This window comes from Lygodium microphyllum, chromosome 6 (genome assembly GCF_053477565.2).
Source record: "Lygodium microphyllum isolate KBCC chromosome 6, Lygodium_microphyllum_v1.1.10, whole genome shotgun sequence".
Classification (NCBI taxonomy): Eukaryota; Viridiplantae; Streptophyta; class Polypodiopsida; order Schizaeales; family Lygodiaceae; genus Lygodium; species Lygodium microphyllum.
The window spans coordinates 50,970,220-50,989,371 of record NC_141140.1 but is presented as its reverse complement, the minus strand read 5'-3'; positions in this window follow the sequence as shown (position 1 = coordinate 50,989,371).

Sequence of the window (19,152 nt, the reverse complement as noted above, 5' to 3'; positions counted from 1 at the left end):
CTAATCTTGCCTTTTATATGTTCACAGAACCATCTGCATTGTGCTTCACCTTATAAACCCACTTACAGCCAATTGCATTTTTACCTTTAGGCAAAGATACCAAATCCCATGTAGCATTTGCTTCCAAGGCATCCATTTCTTCATCCATGGCTTTCTTCCATTTCTCTTTTCCCATGGCTTGCTCAAAAGAAGTGGGTTCTGGTTCCTGTATCACTTTGACCATATATGCATAGTGAATGGCTGTAAATCCATCATATTTCAGCCTATCCACAGGATACCTAGCTTTGGTAGACCTGCGCAAAGTAGGTTCACTCCCAGGTGCTCTCAAAACATCCCTGGTCTTCCTTACTCCAGGTGTAACAATAGAAGGAATACCCAACTCATCATCAATGCTCTATTCTGAGCCACTGGATTCACCATCCACATAAGAGTAACCTACATTCACATCAAACATGGGCTGATCTACCTTCTCTTTTCCTTTTCGTGAAACCTGCATACCACTATCTGCATTGTTTTGAGAAGATTCTCCTGATCTCAATCTGCCTGTCTATGGCGAAGAATATGAACCACTGCTAGAGGACACTCCAGGTCCACTAATATTTTGTGATTGCTCCTGTGAATTCTGTGCAGCATTACCATTTTGTGCATCTACATCATCAATCACATTTACTAGTTTATACCTGCTACTCATCTCATCAAAAACAACATCTCTGCTCACTGTAAACTTACGAGTAGAAGGGTTATAGCATCTATATCCTTTCTGCTGCAGAGAGTAACCAATAAAGATGCACTTCTTAGCTTTTGGATCCAACTTGGATCTCAACTCATCTGGCATATGAACATAGGCAATGCAACCAAAAATCTTCAAATGAGAAATATCTGGTTTCCTACTAGTATACCTCTCCTCTGGATTCATCCCATGTATTGCTACAATGGGAGTCCTGTTCATTATGTAGACTACTCTAGCAACTGCTTCAGCCCATGGCAAGTCTTTTTTGTTGAGCATGGCACGAGATACCTCTCCAATATGCCTATTTTTCATTTCTGCAATTCCATTTTGTTGTGGGGTATGACTACATGAATATTGATGCTTTATGCCATGCTCCTGCAAGAACCTTGCAAACTCATTTGAGAGGTACTCTCCCCCTCCATCTGACCTTAGACATTTTATTTGCAGGCCTGTTTCTTTTTCAACCATAGCTTTAAGAGTTTTGAAATGCCCAAAAACTTCACTTTTCTTTTTCATAAAATACACCCAAACTTTTATGCTATAGTCATCAATAAAAGTGACAAAATAATGACAGCCTCCAAGAGATGCAGCTTTAGTAGTCCACACATCAGAGTGGATTAACTCCAATGGTTTCTCACTCTCTTGAACATGTCTAGGAAATGGTTTCCTTGCCTATTTTCCAAATTGGCAGGCTTCACATACCTTATGCATTTCTGCAACCTTGAATTTAGGCAATCCTGCAACAATATTTTGGGCCTGCATTGATTTAAGTCGCTCTACATTAACATGACCAATGCGTTTATGCCAGATATCAATATCTGCACTACACCGGTCCCATGTGCAAACATTGTTGCACTCAATTCAGACATGTCTGCATCCAATGTAAACATTTTGCCCTTCTTCTTTCCTTTTGCTATCAAGCGACCTTTATTTTTCATATCCTCAACAAAGCATCCATGAGGATTAAATCTGACCTGCAAACCCTGCTCAACCATTTGACCAACAGAAACCAGATTCTTGGTGATATTCGGGACATGAAATACATCGGACAGGTATTTCTTTTTCCCATCCTGCATAGACAAAGGAATTTTTCCAATCTGCACAATAGGATGTGCAGTATCATCAACAGTCTCCACAAATCCTAGTTTTTCCATTTTCCTTGCATCCTCCATCCATTCTACATGACCTGTCATGTGGTTTGATGCACCTGAGTCAACATATCACACATCGTTGCTTTCTTCTGCACTTGTCACAGAATTGTTCATGTGCTGCACCATAAACAAATGCTCATTTCTGTCATCACCCTGTCTACTAGAAGATGCATAATTCCCTTGTTGCAATTTCCCATTCATGATGTCATTCTGCTTTTTATAGCAGTCTTTAGCCATATGACCCATTTTACCACAGTAGTAGCATTCAACATTGTTGTTTGCATTTTGGCCTCTTTGCCATCCACCATGACCTCTTTGGCTCCCCCTGCCTCTAGAGTTACCACGTCCTCCTCCATAGGACTGGTTTTCTTGAGTTTGCTGCGTATTCTGATTTCTACCACGGCCTTGGCCTCCTCTACCTCTGCCTCTACCTCTTCCAGCATTTGAGTAGAAGACAACTTCTTTTGAAGTTCCTCCTGAAGAAGATGCACCGCCATTTCTCTGCTCCTCAGAAATTATAAGAGCAATCAACTCCTCAAAATCAGAAAATCTTTCACGGACGATAATGGATGTTCAGAACTGTGCATAATCCTTTCCTAAACCATTCAAGGTCACAGAAACTAAATCATCATCTTCCACTAGCGACCCAATGGAAGCAAGTGCATTTGCAATCTTCTTCACCTTCATGTGGTAGTCATTGATGCTCATATTTTCTCTTTGCACATTATGCAACTCTTGCTTGAGCTACATTTTCCTGGCTTGCGTATTTGTGCTATACATTTTTGACAAAGTATCCCATGCCTCCTTTGGCGTACTTGCATCTTGAATATGCACAATCATAGAGTCTGAAATGCTGATAGACAGCCAATACATAACTTTCATGGCTCTCTCATTCCATGCTTTAAATGCCTGCATTTGCTGTTGATTGGGAACATCAGGAAGAACTGGTTCTTCTTCATTTCCTGCAACAAATTCCCAATATCCTTTTCCCATAAGGAAATTCATCATTCTAAACTTCCATGCTTGGAAGTTGTTCTTGTCAAGCTTTTCAGTGACAATCTGTGAGAGAGAATCAGACGCCATTACAGAACACTGCAAAAAATTCTGTCACTGCAAAGAACACAGCTTCAGCCTCACAAGGGCAAATCTGCAAAACTGACGAAAGTGGTATTTGACCACATAGTCACTTCCTAGTGACGATTTTGCATCAACAGGCAACAAGGATGATTCTATAACTCCCAATGTCTCTGCGCACAAGCATACGATGCAATTTCCACAGTAACTTTTCACCGACCTGTAGAATAATGGCTGCACAGCATAAAACTGGGCCTTTTCCTGAGTGCGTGCACAAAACTTTCGCCTCCAAAACAGGCCCCGAAATGGCCTCAAATCAAAACAATAGGGTCACCTAGGGCTAAAGCCTTATTCTGCAGCATATACTGCCCTCTTGCTTCACCGCGAAGGGCGTCTCAACCTGAGACAATGCACTCTTGCAATTTCCGGCTATGCTACCTACAGAGATCTACTCCCAAAACAAAAAATGAAAGCAACACTGCTCCTCTTACCAGAACACCACGAGCTTGGCTTGCTTTCTTGAGCTCCTTACCACGAACAAGGCTCTGATACCATGTCAAGATTGTGGGAGAGAAGGAAGGAGTCTCACTTGTAGCTTTCTTTCTTGCACAATGGGGGAATACGCACAAGGGTGGAGGCTGAAAACAATTTTCCTCTTCTTAGTTGTGTAAGCCAAAAGAACTCTTATACAAAGAAATAGAAGAACCCTATATATGGGTCTCAAACCAAACTCAACTAACTAAGGTGGCATACTAACTGAGCCACGAACTAGAGTAGATAAGGATAGCTGTCATCTAGCTATTATTCATGGGCGGTGTACCAACCGCATCTGCAACTGACACGTCGGTGACATAAATGCACAACGGTCACCCTGGCATTTCACGAGTGGAGCTCGATATCTCAACAAAGACACTAGCACGGTGCCTGGCTCTGGTAGAGAAAGAGAAGATCCTTGCAGATAGCAAAGCAGAAGCCACCTACGTAGCCTTTAATACCCAGCAAAATGTCTTCCTAGATACACTGATGGACACCACCCGCCAGAAGAAGGAGAGTCATTGGAGATGGTTAAGAAGAAACTCGGTATCACATGCAGAGCTCTGCATGTAGGGCTGCAGATGTCACCCCAACTTGCGGAGGTTAAGCTGAGCCTCGATGATCAATGAAAGTACATGTTACTGGCCGGCCTAACCCCCTAGGAAATTAATGTGATAGGGTTTGAAGAGGGAACACAACAAGGAGACCAGCAGGGGGATGAAGCTGAACTTCAATTTGATATGGGAAGATTTAGAGAAGAGGTGATCTCACAGCCCCCCTCGCCGCATTCCCAAGAGCAACAACCGGTCGACACATCTGCAAAAAGACAAGCCGTGCTCAGGGAAAGAAGGAAAAAAATAGTAGAAGAAACTAGAAAGCAACTAAGGGCCAATCCAGTTGTGCAGCCGTCCGTGCCCCTCCCACCATGCCCTGATGACATTCCCGCAGGATTCCATGCAGAATTGGTAGTTTGGGAGCGACAATAAAGAGAAAAAGAGCCATTCACTTTCAACTTTCTCATTCCCAACAGCCTATGGAGGTTCTTACCACTCAAGGTGATGGAGGAGGTGATTGGGATTGGTAGCCAACTAGGATAGAAATGGCTGAAAGAAAGAGAGAAGAACCCCACTCTTTGGGGAATTGAAGAAGCCAAATTCTGGCAAAATAAAGTGTTTGAAATGCCACATTCCATGCAAGGTTATAACTGCTAGCCCCTATGGAGGAGGCGGGTGTGTGACATTAGCATGCTTGCCTAGATGGCTTTTTGCAACACCCTGCCCTACGAGAGGAACAACCCCACGTTTATGGCGTGCCCTCGTAGGGTAGGAGTGGATTTTGATGCCACCCTCCACGGGCGATATGATTTTCCCATTATCTACAACTCTAATGTTGTCTCTTTTGAACATGCCCTCATCTTCAACTCGGAAAGCTTGGATGACTCCATGACTCGCTTCCTCATGGACTTCTCCTCTTTTCCTAATCCAGCTTTCACAACTACATGTAATTATCTTAGGCTTCTTAAATTATTCCTTAAGTAGGACCCGACTCTGCAAGAACGTGGCCTGCCTCCCCTCTTCTTTAATCCTAATGCCATCGACAGTTGTGCCATGGCGCGCTTGATGATGAGGGGTAGCCTCCTCCCTTCTTTTTTTCTAGCTCTCCCGGAAGACATGAACGACAGCCAATTCACTAGATGTAATCATCCCTTCCTCTCCACCACTTCACTCCATGTTTTCATGAATCTTAAAGGATACATGTAGAGCTAGCAATTTTTGAGCAAATCCATCCGACCCCCTTCTCCACCTAATTCAAACAATGAGAATTAGGCACTGGCTATCATCCTACTAGTGTAATACTTATTTTTTTTAATTTTATATTTTAAAGAAGAAGAAGAAAAAGAAAAGCATGAAAGGAAAAGCAAGAAGAACATCACACAAGGATATGGAAAAAACGACTCACTTGAAGAAGCACTTAGCACCACATAAAACATGATCACTGCACCTAGGGTCCTCAGGTTAGGCGTGCCCGGTGGCTTCGGTTGGCCGGCTCCGCTCCTAACCCCCTAGCCCTTTTGATCCCCCACTTCACGCTTAGGGCCCATCAAGGGCAGGACATACCTAGGGAGGTAACACTCGCCTATGGTTAGACCTGTCACCCTAAGTTACTTGCATTGCACCTCCCTTTACACGAATGGGATCCTCAAGTGTGGCACATCACTAAGGCTTGCCTATGGTTAGATCCACCTTTCCATTCCACTAGCACGAGCACAATGCACCACACAATAAGGTAGACACTCCCCTTAGGTAGCGCACCACACCTTCTTCTTTCAGGCATTACAAAAGGCGACAAACCACCAACTTCGAAGGCCCCCATCATCCACTTGGCATCCAATTGGCTTCTCTGACAAACATTATTACCAAGATTCCACAAGCACCCGAGTCTACATGTGGCCCTACCCTCACCCGAATAATTTGCCAATTGCCTACCTTTCCCCAACAACATCCAGAAGTGCCATGGGACTAACACCCATCTTGGAGGGGGTAATGCTAACCCCAAGTCGAGATGGCGGAGAAAGATGGTGGAGAAATGAAGGAAAAAGCGAAAAAAATATGGAAATTGAGCAATTTTAAATAAACGGCGCCTCAAAAAGCTCTAAAAACTCTTGTAAAAGAGCGCCAGGCTCCCTCCTGTGCCAATTGTAAAATATTAGACAAGTGTAGGCTAGAGGCATAAGGCTAGAAGAGGGAAATAGAGAAAGGACCTTGCCACAACGATGAGTCATGTAAAAAAGGAATGGGTGCCCATGGGATTTTAGGACTTGTATATAAAGTTCAAAAAGTGAATGGAAGCTCATCCTTTTGCTATGTGGCTAACAAGAGTTCTCTTCTTCTTCTCTTCTTCTCTTCTTCTCTTCTCCTTACTTGTGTGTGCTCTTGAGAGAGAGATTGTGAGAATGTGAGGGAGTAAGTGTGTGGGAGTGAGCGATCAAGAGGGTGAAGCTCTTCACCATCTCCTCTTCTCTTCTCTTCTCTTTTCTCGTGTGCGTGGCTATGGTGGATGGAGCTTGGAGATGGAGGAGGCTTGAGGATGCTTGAGCTAGCATCTAGGATCGTGGAGGTACCGGCATGTGTGAGAGAGGAGGCAACTCATTTCGACATGAAGGTAAGCTCACTACACTCGTAGGATCGATGGTGCGTCAGCTAGGTGAGAGATAGCCATTAGAGCTTGCTTGAAATGCTTGAAACAATAAGCGCTCCATGGGTCTTGGCGGTTGAGCGTGAGCTCCCTCTACAGGTAGCTATGCGCCAGAGCATTGCGAGGATTTCATAAATCCTTAGTCTGCTCTACTGGAAAAAAGTGTTGTACTCCATGAACCAACGATAATGGCAGTTGCTCCATCCGGACAAGAAGCCTCTCGAAGGACACCTCCGGATGTGAGTTAGTTGTTGATAGGTGATTGTTAGATCAATTAGGAATATTTAGGTCGGTGCTCCATGGGTAACGGCAAGACATTACAATTCTCTTCTTGATTCTTGCCACATGAAATGCCTCTATGCAGGAGAGAGAAAGATTGAATTTTGATCTTCACAACCAAGCAGCCATTCCATACGTAGAGACAAGCGATCAGGAGTGAAGATAGAATGTAGATCAAGCATCAACTCAGTTGGGGGGTTGCTTTTAGGCTCTCTAACCACCCTCTCCATTAAACGTGGCCATGGCGCCTTCTTGTGCCTGTCGCATGGAAAAAAATGGCCCTCCCCCATGATTTCCAAAAATTGAGGGGGCCCCAAAGGGAGCCCCCAAAAGGCATGACTTTTGGAACCTTTAAAGTCCATTCTCACTTGACTTTGGGTCTTGGCCTCCCGAGCACTCCCATTGCCTCATTTGGTGTCCGAATTGAAGTCTAAAAAATCATGGCAATCCGCCTTAAAGTCCCGCACTCTCATGCATCCCCAAGGTCTCATCTGACATGCCAAAAATTATGAGAATTCTCCAATTGTCGTCCAGTGGATCTTTTAAGCACTTTCGGGCATTGCCGCTTAAAAATGTACTGATTGCCACCGCCACCTTCGACGAAGTCTATTTTTCCCTCGAAATTCGAAACTTTTGGATATTTTTAAGCACTTCTCAGCATCAAAAATCATATGTCATTGGCGACCACAGGATAGGCCAACTCATCCCATCGAATCCCACGAACAGAACTGCACATAAACACAACCACAAAGAGCATCAAGCTGATACAAAATAGATACACAACAAAACACATCACAGCTCTCACCCTACCCCTGTCAAAACCAAAGCATGAAATCCATGAGGAGTAGGCCTAGCACAATTTAGCAAAAACCCAAGCTAGTCACTAACCAACTGCTGCAACATAGCCAAGCTAAAAAGAACTATCAAAGAGGTCATCTTAAGTGGTGGTCTAAACTACCTACCTAACTAAGGACAACTCAACTAGGAGCTCCTACTAGGTGAGGACTCCTATAGCTTGATCAAGAAATAGTTTCTTTTAGAACATTGCTCTTTTAGCCTCTTATTTTCCATACTTGGGTGTGTAAAAAGGAGGGAGTTGAGCGTAGTGACCCAAGGAGAGTAGGGCATCGGCCTCAGGTCTTGTCGCGGTACCCAAGAACCTACCAAGCCCGTGCAAGGAAACACTGAATCCTTTTCTAATGCTCAGTTTTATTTTCACTCCAACCTTATTGTATTCTTTATTGTTCAGCTAGATGCCACCCCTCAGAAGACAAGGCATTGGCCCTGGGTCTTGTCTCGTCCCCATGAACCTACCAACCTTCGCAAGGCGATAAACAAAAGCTTAAAAAAAAATTTGTCCTTCCTTTTCTATTTTTATAGGATTTAGAACCCCTTTTTACACACCTCTGTATATGCATATATTATCTTTCAGATATTTAGGGTTTTACCTCTTTCCATCATTATATTAGTAGGCTTCTCTAACTACCTCACAACTAACAAGAACTCCTAGAATGGTCGCCTACCAGGTCAGTAGAACAAGGTCACTAGAATTGCCTTATAAAATAGGTTTTTCAATGCCTGAAAATGCCTTTGCAGGAGGCAATGACTACTCAGACCTCCCCCAAATATACAGATCCTAAACATGGGACTTCATGCCTCGAGTGCTGGTCCCCAACAAACAAAAGAAAGTAATCCTTACACGCACATATATCATTAATTGCTTAAGGGAAAAGAATCGAAAAGGGGACAAAACCACCTGGAATGGCCACAAGAAGCTCCTTCGCAACAAAGGCTCCCTCCAGCGACCAACCTATATGATGCAATCACTACAACAAAAAACCATTAATCGTATCTGCACCAAACAAACATGGGGCCCTCTTGGCCTAAAGAAATAGCACATTTCACTGCAAACTAGCTGGTCCTCTTGGCCTAAAGAAATCAAACATAACATGACAAAACTAACTGGCCCTCCTGGCCTAAGGAAATATTAAAGCCTTAAAATAGCTGGCCCTCTTGGCCTAAAGAAATAAAGTAAACCAACTCATATAAATCCCTCCTTGGAAGAAGGCAGATATACAAAAATATGCTCCATTCTAAAGAAAAATAGGGCTCTCAACCCTAAACTAGCCCTAAACTAAATGCATCAAGTTGTGACCCATACCTTCTGCATATATAGCAAGAGACGTACACATAACATGTCGTCTGATCAACCTATGGGTCCAGGATAATAGTGGTAGATGGGTCTTGGTCACTCTTCACATTACCATATTAACCATCACCTACCATATAACGTGTGGTCTGATAACATTCCCCACAAGCGACCAGGTCCCATCTCGTTATCAATAGCGACATCTGAACTAGGACCACAGTTGAAGAAGAGATCCTCTTCATAAGCAAAATTAGCTAAGGAATCCGCAAAATGATTCCAATAACGTGGAATCAACTGAAGAGATACACTCTCAAATTCATCAAGTAGGGTTATAGCAGTTCAATGATACATACGAAGGATGGGATTCTGGACTGTATATGTCCCATTGAGTTAATTTAAGATCAGTTGGGAATCCCCCTTCACCAACAACCACCGAACACCACCTTTCTTGGCAATATTCAGTCCCATAATCAAGGCTTTGTACTCTACCATGTTGTTAGTGAATCCTAACTTGAGATAAACAGCTAATTTCATTGCAACTCTACATCGGGGATCTCGAATAACTACTCCAATACTCCCTTTTTTATTAGGCCCTCGGGATGCTCCATCAAAGTATAATGTATACATCCATAATGGGTTTACACAGCCAGCCATCAAGAACTCCCCTATTCGTAATTATGATAGACAAAATTCAACATATTTAGAGGATGAACTGACGGCTCCATCTCACCTTCTTCATTAAACTCAACAGGGATACTTGTCAAAATCTACAAACAATGATGGCAAAAAACTTTGATCTCCCACACAAAGGTACCGTCTTCTTGCTCAATCATTTTGTATCCCTTGCTCCACCAAATAAGCTTCCCATGATGATATCTTTTTTCGAGATATGGGTGCTCCAAATAAGGGATTAACCTCCCCATCAACTAGTTTAATCTCTCCTGCAGATCTCCAATCATCCCCAGCATAGACTTGCAATGCATTTAGCGTGTTAGCATATTCAAAAATAATAAGGTTTAATCTTATTAAGATTAATCTTATTCTTAAATTCCACTCCCTGTAGATCAGCTAATAAAGCCGTGGACTTATTTTTACTAACCAAACTATCTTGTAAGGGCCATCCCATCTAGGTTCCAGATCTCCTGGAAATAGCTCCCTACGCGCATCGTAGTATAGAACTAACTGCCCTTTCTTAAATGTATATTTCTTCACTTTTAGATCATGCAATTGCTTTATCCGTTGTTTGGCCACCCCTTGGTGCAATCGACTCTGCAATTTAAGTTCATCCAAGTGGGCTATAGTCATAAACCGCTAAAATAGGGCATCTTCATCACCCAAAGAATGATTGATTGCTAATCTTATGGTTGGTAACTCAATTTCTAAGGGCAAGACACACTCCTCCCCATAAACTAATTTGAATGGGGAGTGGACAGTGGTTCTCTTAAACATCATGTTATATGCCCAAATGTGAAAGATACGGGATCTAGAGCATGGCAGTGAGTTATAATGGATGGAAGGAGAAGTGTGGACTCATGATGGAGAAGACAAAGACAATGGTTGTTACATAAGTGAATTAGGTTCCAAGATTGAGACTTGGACTCATAAACACAATCTTGTGTATGTGGACAATGACACTGACACTTCACTGAAAAGAAAAGAGTACAATCATTTGCATTAAGAAAAGGAAGCAAGTACAATGCTTTATAGGAAAGTAGAAAACTGCAGTAGGCACTACTGTGCATATGGGATAGGTTAGCTTGCATGTCCTTAGCCCTAAAGCTCCATACAAAGAGGCTGTTTAGTGAGTGTGATTGTTGAATCTCAACACCCCTCCTCAATCACAACTAGAAAGGCACAATGTGTGTAGAGGCTATAATGAGAACCACCTGCAAAGTGTGGGCATACCACAAACATGGCAAAACACCAGAGGCTGTCGCAGAAAAGGCTAAGTGTGGATACCATAAACATGGTGGACATCCAGAGGCTGTAACAGGGGCCTCACAAAGTGTACAGTGACTGTAATGCCAAGTTACATGAGGAGTTTACAAAGCTTATGGCCAGAAGCATTAGGGCAAGGAAATACAAAACTAAAAAAGTCTATCTGAATAGAAGGACTGATGAGGTTTGTCCTTCTCTTGGTGGTCTTCTTCTTCTTCTTCTTTTTCCTTTGCTCCATTTTCTTCTTCTTCTTTGACTGCGACTAGATAGGCCTTTTGGGATCTCTTTCTTGCGTGGTAGAACTTCTCGGTGTGTCCGGTCCTTTTGCAGAAGTCACAGAAGAGCTGATCCTTCTTGCCTTTGTACCTGTTGCCAACATATAATGCATGCTCATCTCTAGAGGTACTTGGTTCTTCCTTAGTTTTTAGCTTCTTTTCCTCTTCTAACAGTGATGCCTGGATATCAACAAGTTCAGGATTTGGCATGTTGATTAAGGTTGTTGATACATTATTATATTCAGGAGGCAAACTCTTAAGTAGAACACCAATGCAAACATCTTCGTCCATTTTAATGTTGATTCCTGCAAGTTGGGTTAGGAGTCCTTCCATGTAATTTAGATGTGTGGCAAGTGATGTGCTGGACTTCATTTCAAGCCTGAAGAACTCAATCAGGAGACCATACTTTGATGATTTAGATTGTGCACCAAACAAGGTGTCAAGTCTCTTCCATGTATCCTGTGAGGTCTCACAGTTATCCACATGGTGGATATAACTGTCATCTAGCTCCAGTTTGATAACGGCCTAGGCTCTGTCATCATTCTTTTGCCAAGTAGTTGCAAGGTCCGCATCTCGAGGTTTCTTCTCTTTGCCATTTGTGATGGCCCAAAGACCCTTCTTCATCAGGATGAGCTTGATGCGGGTTTGCCAAGTGTGGAACCCAACTCCTTTGAATCCAGCATTTGGAGAGTCTTTTCCCATGTTGAGGTTGCAAGATCAGCAGCAAATCAACACCAGAATTCTGAGATTTTATTAGTAGAAGAGCAGATTGCAATGTGTCAAGAGACACAGTTAATGACAGTGTGAAAACACACTATGTCAGTGTTGATGTTGAGCTTGATTCTTCTTGTTCCGGATCATTCGGTCGTTCTTCAATCTTCTCAGGTCCTTCCCCTCCTTGATTTGGTGCTGGAGCAGTGGGTCAGAGTGGGCTTTAGCTTGGTTTAGTGGCAGGAGTAAGAAAATGAAAGAAAAAATGAGCTTGGCAGATTTTGGCTATGGTGGAATTAGGGTTTCTAAGACAGGGGCCTGGTTTTTTAGCTGTTGTGACCTCAATACTTGATCATTTTCAAAAAAATTTACATGTCTAGGAAGCTTATGTCATGGGCTATCAAAGTCCCATGGAGATCGTCCAGATCGCGGGCTGTACGGTGCACGCAGGGCACTCGATCAGATTCGGCGTAGTTCAGGACAGGCGCAATCGATTTTTGTAATGCCGGGGCCAGAGAGCAACAATGTCATCAGTTACTATGATAGGGAGTTGCGCCTAGTGTTGAGGAACATCTTCCAAGAAGAGGTCATAGGCTGATTTAACCTGTAGAGGGAGATCTCAGCCCTCTATCAGAGGTATGTCCAGGCTGGCTATGGTGGCCACAGGATAGAAACACAGAAGAATGACAATGCTGGAGCTATAGGAGCCCAATGTTGGATTGTTATGCAACAGAGGGAAGCTCAGGGAGTTTAAAAACAATCCTCTAGAAGAGAGCTTGAGGAGATATTGCGTGGTTCAAGAGATCTAAGAGCTCAAAAGCAGGTAGGCGCAGGTTTGGCTATGGCTGCCAAACAAGGTAGTGAGAAAAAAAAGTAGAAGATGAAGTCTTGAGCTGGACTGAGCTCAAGCTGAGCTAGATGAAAGTGAAATGGAGCTAAAGGAGTAGTGCCATGCCTGTCTGTGCTCTGATACCATGTGAAAGATACGGGATCTAGAGCATGGCAGTGAGTTATGGTGGATGGAAGGAGAAGTGTGGACTCATGATGGAGAAGACAAAGACACTGTTTGTTACACAAGTGAATTAGGTTCCAAGATTGAGACTTGGACTCATAAACACAATCTTGTGTATGTGGACAGTGACACTGACACTTCACTGAAAAGAAAAGAGTACAATCATTTGCATTAAAAAAAGGAAGCAAGTACAATGCTTTATAGGAAAGTAGGAAACTGCAGTAGGCACTACTGTGCATATGGGATAGGTTAGCCTGCATGTCCTTAGTCCTGAAGCTCCATACAAAGAGGCTGTTCAGTGAGTGTGATTGCTGAATCTCAACACCAAACCGCCACATAATTTTGTATCCCAGTCCTTAGATAGGATACCCACAAGCTGCTTATTGGTACTTTCAACTTGTCCATTTACTTGCGGATTATAGGGGGTCGTCTTGTTATGCTTAATTTTCCATGCTTTAGTCAGGCTTTTGATCACCTTCTTCAAAAAATAGGTTCCACGGTCCAATACTATTTCCTTTGGCGAACCAAAACTATAGATGATCTACTCAAGTAGGAAATTGGCAGTCTCTTTTGCATTGTCCTACCTCGTCGCCCATGCTTCTGACCACTGTATAAAGTAATCAGTTGCTACTATAATGTATCTTTTCTAAGTAGTAGACGACGAGGTAATAGGTCCCACAAAATCAATGCCCCACTTCTCAAATGGAAGGGTAGCCATAATTGGCGTAAGTGGACGCTTCCTATTCTCTCTATTGTCATGTCTTTGACATCTATCACATCTCTTAACATAGTCAAATGAATCCTCAAAGATGGAAAGCCACCAATATCCAGCTCTTAAAGCCTTTTGTGTCGTTAATCGCCCAGCAAAGTGCCCTCCACAAGCGGAGTCATGGCACTCTTCCAGTATAAATGAAACCTCGTCAGGCATCACACATCAGCAATAGATATCATCAACACACTGTCGATATAGTATTCTTGCGATCAAGGAAAATTTCAATGCTTGCTATTTAATTTTTCCACTTCTCTGATTTTGATAAAGTAGCTCCAGTCTCTCCCGTAGAAAGATAGTGCATTATAGCAGCATACCAAGAGGGAATAGATGCCGTATCAATCTTGAACAAAGTTTCCATGTCACTTCCTTTAGTCGAAACCTCTTTTGGCTCTCCGAAATCCACAAGACACTCTACAATGCCCTGAAGATTTGGTGGCTTGCTCTTAATCTCGTAATCAAATTCCTGCAAAGTGATTAACCACTTTGCTAAACGATCAGGCGAGTGTAACTTATTCAATAATAATTGAAGCCCTTCTGCCTTCACATAAAAAACCACCTTCTCATAAAGAATGTAGTGCCTGAACTTTTTAGTTGCAAATACCATTGCAAGGTACAACTTCTCCATATAGGTGTAGTTAATTTCCGATATACCCAACTTTCAACTAGCAAAAGCTATCAAATGGTACCACTTCTCCTCCCAAATTTGGGATAAGTAGTAGCTAATACTATACATGGTTGTTGTTGGAAATATATACAACATTTCACCCCTTTTAGGTGCTTTTAAAATAGGTGCTTTGGTAAGCTCCTGCTTCACATCGTCAAAAGATACTTTGCAAGCATCACTCCATGCAAACTGACATTTAAAGGATAAAAGGTTCTTCAGTGGCAATGTTCATTCTACCAAGGCATTGATAAACCTCTGATAATACCCTACTGATGATAGAAAGTTATGCACTTCCGTTGGAGTACACGGCGGACTCATGGTGACTATGACCTTGATTTTTTTAGGGTCAATCGCAATCCCTACGAAACTGACCACATGGCCCAACAATAGCCAATAAGGCACTCCAAAGTCGCACTTCCGCAGGTTGAAAGCTATGCAAAATTGTCTGCAATGCTCAAAACACTTCCACAAAATAATCAATTGCCTTTCTCTTACAGTGGCTGCCCCCAGGTCATCAATGAATACTTTCAACTCCTCTAGGGATATGTCACCAAAGGTCTTGTCAGCTATTCTTTGCCATGAACCAGGTACATTACATAACCCAAATGCCATCACATGGTACGCAAAGGTACCGAAGATAGTGATAAATGTCATTTTTAGCTTGTCTTGCTCAGCAATCGCCATTTGATTTATACCCTATAAAGCAATCCATGAACGAATATATTTCCCTACCCACCAATTGATCCAAAATTTGGTCAATAAATGGCAATGGGTAGTAATCTTTAACAGTCTATTTATTTAGCTCTCTAAAGTCTACACAAAGACGGATTTGATTGTTCTTCTTCTTTCTAATCACAACTGGGGAACACCATTCAGTATGCTGAACTGGGAAGATCAAACCTGCCTTTCGCAACTTCTAAAGCTCTTCAAACAGCTCATCCCTTAGTTCAAAAGTATATGCCTTACTTTTTGACGTATAGGGTGGGTACCTTCCTTTACAGGAATGGTATGCACAGCTAGACTGGGAGGAATACCCCTAAGTTTGTCATAGCTCCAAGCAAAGATGTCGTGGAACTCCTGAATCAAGGACACATAGTCTTCTCTCTCTTCGGAACTGAGTATGGAACCCAATTTGATTGGCCAAGAATCATTAGGTGTGCCAATGTCCAACTCAATAACATTCGCATCTCTTATTCAATCTTGAGGCTCTATTGGCTCATTCAAGGTTATCTGATAAATATTCTCTGTGGTGGACCCTTCTTTAGGTCCATTGCTCGATGACATCTCACTACCAGATGGATCATCTACTATTTCTAGTTCAGTGGAGGATAATGGAGCTCTCTCACTTTGAGGAGACTCAAGGTAAGCATCCATATTACACGATGGGCACCTCAACCTAGAATCACTCGACCAGCAGGTATATCGACTTGATAGTCTGTCTGTAGAATCCATGGCCTGCCTACTAGGACGTCCTACAAACCTTATCACCCTAAAGTCCAGATAGCATTCCACGCTCGCAATTGTAACGTGGACTTTAGTGATGCAACCTTCTGGTTGTCTTAGACTATCATCACCCATCCTAAGTAGTGTGGAGCCGTCTTTTTGGATCTTTAGACGTAACCTCTCCATCAAATCTAAACTCATGATATTGACAGAGGATCTAGTGTCCACGATAATGTGCTCCACTAATATTCCATCCACATAAGTTGGGACCCTAGGGCAATGCTTTTCAGCATGATCGAACCAATCTTCTCCCACTCTAGCTATGCCCAAAGGTTCTACAATATATTCTATACGCAGGATTTCCTTGAATTCCTTGTGTACTCCTGGAGAAAGTTTAATCAACTGTAGGAGATTTACGTCTGGTTTAACTTTGCAAAGAGAACTTGCTAGGTCAAATTCGTGGTAGTTAGCCAAAGTTCTCTTCTCGCACCAAACCATTCTCTCCTTTGGTCTTTCAATCGGCTTTGGAGCTTCTTTTTTAGCCTTTACCTTCTTTCTTGGCAATCCTTTATCCTTCTTGGGATCAACTTTACTACCAAAAGGTTTTAAAGGTTCATCTTCCATATTAGGATTCAGGACTCGCTTTTCCCTAGCATCTTGCTTAGGGCTTCCCTCGACAGGTTTTACAATTCCTTTGTCACCCTCTTTGATCTTTTGGCCTCTTGTTACGGCTCATAGATTAGAAGTTTCAGTAGCATTGACACGTACGGCCTCAATAAGGCTAACTCCACTGCCATGAGGCAACTCCTCTACAGTAGCCTTTCCTCGTTGCAGTGTTTGTCTTGGTCCCTCGTCTTACTGGAGATTATTTCCTTGTGTGCGATGGTTAACTGGACCTGGTTGTTTACTTCCTTGTTGGAGAGAATTAATCTTACTCCAACAGGTAGCAGCTAAGTGGCCAGACTTTTCGCAAATATCACATTTAACATTCAGAGAATTCCTAGGGAAATGTTGGCCACCACACCACTTACAGTTGAATCTTGAGGGGGCACCCTCTTCATGGCATCGACACCCTATCAAATTCTGTTGCTTCTTAAGAAAATTGATGTCCATAGCTATTTGTCTATATTGTTCAGAAATCATATCGGTATATTGCTTCATCATGTCTTTAACTTCACCAATTACATTAGAGGCACTCAACTCATAGCCATGATCATCTATCTATCATCCCATCGGCCTAACTACTTGATTAGGAATTGGTCTCGCTGACCTACTAGGACAACATTAGGATTCATTGTTTAGCTTCCACCACTATTTAGTGAGGCCGCCTGACTAGCCATGGGCATAGTCATACTAGGAGGGGTTGGTAACATAGGCAAGTTTGGCATGATACTCCCTCTCCCATTCGCATTTGACATGGGGTCCCCTTGACTCCCATTGGTCAAGGCCAAATTATTACCATTCCAATTTATCCTTGCTACATAAGAGGCTTGCAAGCACGACTCTACTCCTTCTACTTGGGTAATAGTAGTGTCAATGTCAGCCAAAGCGACACTACTAAGCTACACTTGGATATTAAAATCCAATCCATGTAGGAAATATTGTAATTGTGCAACCGCTGGAATGGGAATATAAGCATTAAGTTTGCGAAGAACTTGCTTTAGTTTCTTGTCAGAGGACATAAACCAAATATTCGGTCCCAAAAAACCCTAAATTTGAGAACCACCACTTATTGGTGTCTCCCAGCAAATACACCACTGATGGGACCTAAAATGGGCCGGCACTAACTATAGCACTAGCCGAACCTCTGACATGCACAAGACAACCCCATGGCCTCGCGATCAGGAGCATCTACAGGACACATTGCCCCGCCATCGTACGTACATTTTGTATTTGTATCATGATTATAGTCCAACCCTTAACCTTCTGAGACTCCTCAGAGGGAGACCCTATACATTTTGGTGTAATTCACCACGTAGAACAACATAGGAGACACCCCTTGGTTGATTACCACGGTCCCACTGCGAGTCTCCTACACCTTGGGGATTGGCCCCTCAATGTGTCACTAACACATATAACACATACGAAACAGACTCCACTCTTAGTATCAATATTATATCATTCAGGGAATGTACCAGTCCTCACTTACTTGTCCCCTTGGACCCACCGTCTAGACCTACAGTTTGGGTACCTTACTCTCTCCAGCGTGGGTCATTTATACTTCAACCAATTGCTATGCATGCCAGGAATAGATACCATGCATATGATTCATGCAATTGTGGATGCCTTATTGTGTACAAATAACTATGATTTAAAATCAACCTATGTGTCGTGCAAAAACATTCCTTTTAATGAATTTCCACTAATACGCAATGCTTCGTTGTAGGGACCTAGCACCAAGGCAAACCTCGTGCCGCTAGATCCATTATTTCTAAATAAACTGCATCCTAAATATTATGCATAAAGAGAACAATCAAATATTTTATTATTTTAGCGCTTAAACTATTGTAAAACATCATCCTGCCCCTCACCGTTTAAATTGTGCTATGGTGCATAGGTCTAGAGGTTCATTTATGCCATTTTTTATATGTAAAGGCAATAAATACGCATTTTAACACAAAGGACAAGGGTCAAACTGAGGCTTAACCTCATGTTTCAGTCCCGACAGACATTCGCATACATAGATCTTATTTTTCCTTTTTTTTAAACGTAAGAAACCCTTTTTTTTTTTCCTTTTTTTCTATTTATTTTTTAAAAAAAATAGGTATTTTCTATTTTTTTCTGATGACTAATCATTGGAACTAAAACTCATAATTTTTCCTTATTTTATCCCATGTCCACTTATTTTTTCCCACTCAAAATCAAAGAAACTATCAATTTCCATCAAAATTAGTGTTTTTTCAGGTTTTGAAAATTTTATAATTGATGTAAATCAATATGTGTTCTGCATAACAATGATTGCAGCCCTCAAACATAATGCAAGGAACATTCAAATAAAATTTCAGCCTATGTGCACACCATTTAGACCATGAATGATTAAAAACAAGTAAAATTCTTTTATAAAATAGAGCATACCACCTTTGTGCGTGTTTCGGGTTTTTTGAATATTTAATTGGGACTGTGTATCAACCAACCAACCATGGATTTCAGCATAGATCTTAGCCTCCTCAACCTCTTGGAGCAATCCGGTGCCTCCCAGACAAGCATCCATCTCCCGATTCTCTT